Below are 5388 nucleotides of genomic sequence, written 5' to 3'. Positions count from 1 at the left end.
GAAAATAGAAAAGTTGCGCAATAGGCCTTTCCTGTCACTTCCCCGCTAAGTATCTTCCGTCCTTGTGCGCTGAGTCCTCTGCGCGTATTTTTGGTAGGTTTCAGGGAGTAATAGAAATAGATTTTATCCGGTGGACACAGAAGAATGTTTAATTAATCTGTAATGACGACTAAGTCATTGTAATGCAAGTGGCGTTCGCGCGCGGTGCACCATTGTTAAGAAAATATGGTAAGCCATCCATCGATGCGAGAAATCTTGGAGCGACGACGTCATCAACCGTCCGTACATACGTACGTACGTCCGTCCGTCCGTCCGTCCGTACGACGTCCAACCGATTTGACAAGTATAATGCTAGTTTACAGCATACATCTTTGATATTGGACAGCCATCTTTTGATCAATTGACACCTGTCAAAACAAGGTATCCGCTGACCAGTATCACGTAACTATATCGCGGGCTCAAGCTTAGAGCTTACCAGGGTCAGCTGTTTTTTTTTTTTAACAGAGTTAACTGAATAGAGTGTAATGTGTAGTGCTAGATTTTCTATCCCATCTGAACCATGTGAGCGTTAGCCCTACTGATGGAAATGGGACCACACAAGGACAGAGAAAAACTCTGACCAGGGTGGGAATTGAACCCATATGGTTCATATGGGATAGAAAATCTAGCACTACACATTACACTCCATTCAGTTAACTCTGTTTAAAATATAAGTGCTACACGGCCAACGTTTGTATCATGACGAGACGCAAGTGGGTCTGAACTGGAAGTACCCGATTTCTGAATCCAATTAAGTTGTGGTTTACTCAGAGAGGGGTAATAGGATTAACATGTCAGTTATCCAATTTAGCCTTGACGAATAACATGCGTTTCTGTCATATGAGAATAAGCCACTTTGTTCGTTTCAATCACATGAGCACGGCACGGCCACGTTGATCATTGTGATTTTCTTGCGCGGGCTAAGACATCGCGGAAGGTTATTCACGATTTTCTCGGGTACAGAGCCCATAGTTCTTAGATCCAAGGAAAAAAGTGGTATGTGTTAAGCAACATAGGTTATGGAGACCGTCTGAGCTGCTGGTGCGCTTTCCAGAGGAATTTGCTCGGTAGATGGAGCTCCGTTTGAAGGAAAAGCTTCTACAGCAGATAAAATCGTCACTTCATTGTTTGGATTAATCGTTGTATTCCTTCGTCATACACCGGATTCACCACTGTATCAAGATGAGCTATTTGAACGGCTAAGAGAATTTTTAAACAGCCTTGACCTTAGCCTTTGCAGAGATCAAGTTATCGGTGCTGGCTGGCTGACTCCACCGAATTGCCGTTTGAAAATGCCATTGTCATCTCACATCAAATGGACAATGATACTGGCTGCGTCTTACTAACCCCGCCGGACAGCTGTTCAAGTAAGGTAAGTTGCAATCGAGCCATTTGTGGTCACGTAAAACTGGGGCAAAACGAAAGGAAAATTCGAAAAGAAGTGTCTGATGTTTATTTTTCGCTTAAAATGTTTGTTTGCGATAGATTTTCATGATCCAGAAGCTTATTTCACATTAGGAGCCTTGTAAACGTTCTTTGCAAGTCTTGCGAACATTGTTATTTTGATGAAAGGAACAGACTTTCGTATAATTTTATTTCCTAAGCTTATTGTTAATTGACGATTCAATACCTACTCAATGTTCTACATCTCCGAACATGAAGGATTGCCAAAGTAAAGATATCAACACCCCTGGAAAAAACAAAGTTAAGACTTGCTTATTGCCTTTTTTTTCTAGATCAACTGGAATTCGTGATGATGTGGAGTTTTGACTCGAAGAAGAAGTGAGCAGTATCCAGCTTCATGAATTGCACATGGTTTATGCGAAATACTACTTCTGGGTTATATTGGGCTTTTGCCGTATAAATTGACTCTCTTAAAGATGTAAATAATGCATTAAGAAGTTATGGCCCTAAACCATTCAAGGGTGTTAGGCTCACAGAAATGAAGAACAAACAGAAATTGGAAAACACAATGTCGATGTCATGTGTGCGAAAGTAAAATTGAAGCTTTCTTTGTAAATACTTATTGCTATATGTGGCTCTCCAGAATGTAATTATTCATAGATGTGTGGCTTTCCAGGATTTAATTCATTATCAATGACATTTTGGAACACATTACGTGTAGCTTGAGCCTAAGGCTTGTGACTTTCTTTCGACAACAATACAAACGTCTTTCAAATTTCCATCATTTGAGGCTTTAGTATATCTAGTAGGAAGTAAATACATGTAGAATGTAGTCTGTTAATATTTTACTACAAAGGTATCAATATTATTATTGCGTTAAGGTCACACAAAACGTGGCATTCTGGCCAATCTTGATGAAATTGGGGAATATTCTCTTCCAATATTTTAAATCTCTTCTGCATAACTTAACTGATCAGTTTTCAGCTAGAACTGGTGATGTTAAGAGTAGGATCCATATAGACCATCGTAGTGTGCAACTGTTGCTTTTAAAAAATCCTTTCCTATTTTCAAAGCTTGGTTATACTAATGAGGTTGACAGTGGCATCCAGATGTATCGTTGGAGTGCAACTATTGACTTTTAACATTCTTGTCCTATTGTAAAAGCTTGGTTACTAATGAGGTTGATAGTGGCATCCAGATGTATCGTCGGAGTGTGCAACTATTTACTTTTAATATTCTTGTCCTATTGTAAAAGCTTGGTAACTAATGAGGTTGATAGTGGCATCCAGATGTGTCGTCGGAGTGTGCAACTATTGACTTTTAACATTCTTGTCTTATTGTAAAAACTTGGTAACTAATGTGGTTGATAGTGGCATCCAGATGTGTCGTCGGAGTGTGCAACTATTAACTTTTAACATTCTTGTCCTATTGTAAAAGCTTGGTAACTAATGAGGTTGATAGTGGCATCCAGATGTGTCGTCGGAGTGTGCAACTATTAACTTTTAACATTCTTGTCCTATTGTAAAAGTTTGGTAACTAATGAGGTTGACAGTGGCATCCAGATGTGTCGTCGGAGTGTGCAACTATTGACTTTTAACATTCTTGTCCTATTGTAAAAGCTTGGTAACTAATGTGGTTGATAGTGGCATCCAGATGTGTCGTCGGAGTGTGCAACTATTGACTTTTAACATTCTTGTCCTATTGTAAAAGCTTGGTAACTAATGAGGTTGATAGTGGCATCCAGATGTGTCGTCGGAGTGTGCAACTATTGACTTTTAACATTCTTGTCCTATTGTAAAAGCTTGGTAACTAATGAGGTTGACAGTGGCATCCAGATGTGTCGTCGGAGTGTGCAACTATTAACTTTTAACATTCTTGTCCTATTGTAAAAGTTTGGTAACTAATGAGGTTGATAGTGGCATCCAGATGTGTCGTCGGAGTATGCAGCTATTGACTTTCAACATTCTTGTCTTATTGTAAAAACTTGGTAACTAATGTGGTTGATAGTGGCATCCAGATGTGTCGTCGGAGTGTGCAACTATTGACTTTTAACATTCTTGTCCTATTGTAAAAGCTTGGTAACTAATGAGGTTGATAGTGGCATCCAGATGTGTCGTCGAAGTGTGCAACTATTAACTTTTAACATTCTTGTCCTATTGTAAAAGCTTGGTAACTAATGAGGTTGACAGTGGCATCCAGATGTGTCGTCGGAGTGTGCTACTGTTGACTTTAAACAGCCCTATCCTGATGTAACAGCTTGGTTACTAATGGTGATGTCTGAAATATTGGTTAAAGTTACTAATATTCATTAAGGCGTTTTGCCCACGTGTACTGCATCAAATCGAGAATAGCTTTTGGTAGCACTAATTTTGAATTGGAGTTATCTGTTTGTTTTTGTCTGCAATTTACGACATTTCTATAAGTAAATCATGTTAATCTGAGTAAAAACTAGGTGTGTTTTTAGGCAGTGATAAAATACAACCACACCTGTGCGGATATCTTTTTCTAGGAAGAATATACTGCGTACATATTGGAGGATGATGATTATTGTCTCCTGATTATCACTCTCTTATTTCTTTTAGAGTGGCAATTTTAATTATTCATGACTGAGTTAAGGAAATGAAGAATCAAACTGGGTTAAAATGATTTTAACTCAAATTTCATTTTGAACTATGACAATGATGAGTTTAATCGAATGCAAACTGATGAGCAATTTGCAGACAAGCAATACAATTTTTGTCACTGAAAACGAAATGGGGTGTCCCAAAAAAGAAGACCCGAAGACCCCGAAAACTCGAAAAAGTAACCCAAAACCCTCAATTTGGCTAACCCTAGGCCTAAAGTTGGTTTTTTGAGTTACCTCAAGCGAAGTTCAAGTCCTTCATTCCCTAAAACTTGTTTCAAAGTGAAAGCTGGGCGATCCGCCATATTTAGCTGAGTAACCACTCTCCACATGTGGCCGGACATCTTCATTTCCCGTCGGATGTACATGGCCCTGTTACACTCTAGGTCTGAAAACCAATTTTAGGCCTAGGGTTGAAGGTTTTGAGTTACTTTTTTCGAGTTTTCGGGGTCTTAGGTTCTTCGTTTTCGAGACACCCAACGAAATGCCCTTTTTATAATGTACTTTTTGAAGCAGTGTTACGAAATAGCAAGAAATTAAAAAAAGACAACAAATACCAGTAATCTCGCTATCTGATTGACTAATTAAGAGTCTTGACAACGCTGTTCGCGTCATTTTGGGAAATAAACCAATCATATTGCTAGCAAGTTTTTGACAACGCTTCGCTCTTTCTTTTTCTGATCTTGGACACGCTCTGAAATAAACATTTACTTTGACGTTGAATGAATAAACTCGAATCCAAACTCGAACATGCCTTCCTCCCTGAATATTGTGGAAAAAAAAGAAATAGAATGTAGGTCAGAAGTTTCTGTACTCTTATAGACAACGATATTCGTCATCACAGGTCAACATTGTGACCACTGTGATTCATATCGTTGTCCGTAGGAGTACAGACAACGCTGAACCACAACATTCGATTTATTATATTACCGAGCAAAATTAAAGACGAAGACGTGGTTTAGCTGCATATAATTTGGCTAGTGTTTAAATTAATTTACGCATTGGTGTAGCTCCTTGAGTTTACATCTAAAAAGCGAGATATTTTTGCGTATTGTACTTCTTAGTGTCATTTAGGTTCTGCAAGTTTTTAATACGTGGCATTTCAGGACCCACCAAGTAATTAAAAATGAAAGCGTGGTTTAGCTGCGTCGAAATAAATATTTGACGGGAAAAGTAATGATTGTATGCACCGGCGTATAAAAACTACAAAGGTAACGAAGAGCATTAATAAAATGTTGCTTCTCGATTTGTTTTTAAATTATCTCCTTGTCAAGTCGCGATCCACAGTTGAGAATTTCACTCAAGTCAAATCAGGAAGTTCG

General features: G+C 38.6%; 1 long non-coding RNA gene across 2 annotated transcripts; it reads left to right on the top strand.

The window, feature by feature from the left end:
* Positions 1 to 907: 907 nt before the first annotated feature.
* On the top strand, positions 908 to 4724 carry LOC137982721 (uncharacterized). Of its 2 annotated transcripts, XR_011118798.1 has the most exons (3): positions 908 to 1411; positions 1776 to 2534; positions 2988 to 4724. It is a non-coding gene; the product is annotated as an uncharacterized lncRNA (long non-coding RNA). The 2 variants fall into 2 exon arrangements; XR_011118797.1 differs by having other exon boundaries at positions 1776 to 4724.
* Positions 4725 to 5388: the final 664 nt, after the last annotated feature.

Source organism: Montipora foliosa, chromosome 13, assembly GCF_036669935.1.
Source record: "Montipora foliosa isolate CH-2021 chromosome 13, ASM3666993v2, whole genome shotgun sequence".
NCBI classification, from domain to species: domain Eukaryota; kingdom Metazoa; phylum Cnidaria; class Anthozoa; order Scleractinia; family Acroporidae; genus Montipora; species Montipora foliosa.
This window is presented reverse-complemented; position numbering and strand designations above follow the sequence as displayed.